Source organism: Arachis ipaensis, chromosome B04, assembly GCF_000816755.2.
Source record: "Arachis ipaensis cultivar K30076 chromosome B04, Araip1.1, whole genome shotgun sequence".
Taxonomy (NCBI): Eukaryota; Viridiplantae; Streptophyta; class Magnoliopsida; order Fabales; family Fabaceae; genus Arachis; species Arachis ipaensis.
Genome location: NC_029788.2, coordinates 133122518 through 133124059, shown reverse-complemented (window position 1 = coordinate 133124059; position 1542 = coordinate 133122518).

The following is a 1542-nucleotide window of genomic DNA, read 5'->3' as shown; positions in this document are numbered from 1 at the left end:
AGAATACTCATCATTAGTATATAACTCCATAAATCTAATACTAAACGAATAATAAATTAATCATATTAGGATAATTCACATAAATAAACCAACATTCATCCAATATTACATATATCACCTAAAATAAAAAATGTAACATAAATCACCAAAATCACATTTTTATGTAAATCGAAACAAAAAGATTAGATTTAGCTTTTTATATAAATCGAAACAGTCTGACTCAATTTATATATATTTACATATTGTCATAGTAAATCTAATCAGGCTGTTTCGATTTATACATGCATGCATACTGTTCTAGTAAATCTAATCAGTCTGTTTAGATTTACTAAGATAGTATGCAATTATGCATACATAAATATTTTTATATTTATAACTTCATATATCTTGTTTACGGTATAAACAAGATAACTATGAATTTATCTCATTAAGTATATTTTTTAAAATTCTATTATCTCGTTTGCAAACGAGATAATGCCAAATAAAATCGTATTTTATCTCGTTTACAGTGTAAACGAGATATAAGCAATCTTAATTTGTTTACAGGGTAAATGAAATATGTAAAAAAAATAAAAATTTATAAATATGCTACAAATTACTTATATCCATAAATAAAATATTTATTTAAAAAATCCTAATGTATGTGTATGTATAGTGTATCAATATTTTAAAGAAATAATTTTTATATTTATTTTCATAAATTATGATAATTTTGATGATATAGTATGTTAATTATTTTTCTCAAATTACATATTGTAAATCGAAACACACTCATTTAATTTATGTATACATGCATGCATACTATCCTAGTAAATCTAAACAGACTGATTAGATTTATTAGGACAGCATGCATAAATCGAAACAGCCTGATTAGATTTACTATGACAACATGTAAATATGTATAAATCGAACCAGACTGTTTCGATTTATATAAAAAGCTAAATCTAATCTATCTATTTTGATTTACATAAAAATGTGATTTAGGTGATTCGCGTTATATTCTTTATTTTGGGTGATATATATACATAATATTAAATGAATGTTGGTTTATTTATGTGAATTATCCATTTATTTAGGCATTTAAATATCATCACACATTATAAATTTATGTATTTTATTTAATGAAACTCATCATTTTTTGGCAGAAGAAGGGGAAAATTTTCTTCGATCGGTCAAATGGAATATTTGTTTCAACTTATTTCGGGAATGATTTTTTAAAAAAATATTTTTTTTATATTTGTTTATTATTTTCAAGAGATAAATTTTTTTGGTGCATTTGATGATATATATTCTCCGGAACTAAATTTTTTTAAATATTTTAATCCCATCAAAGAGTTAGGAAATAAAGAATTATCATGACATTGGAATAAATTTTATATGCAAATAACATTTCTTAAACTTGGTACTTTAGTATGTCTCAATTCTGGTATGATAGTTTTTGCTAATATTATGATAATATGTATATATATTTTGCAGAAGATATATTTGTTGTTAATTAAAAAGATAGTTTAATTTTTATGTACGATATAAAATATTTTTATA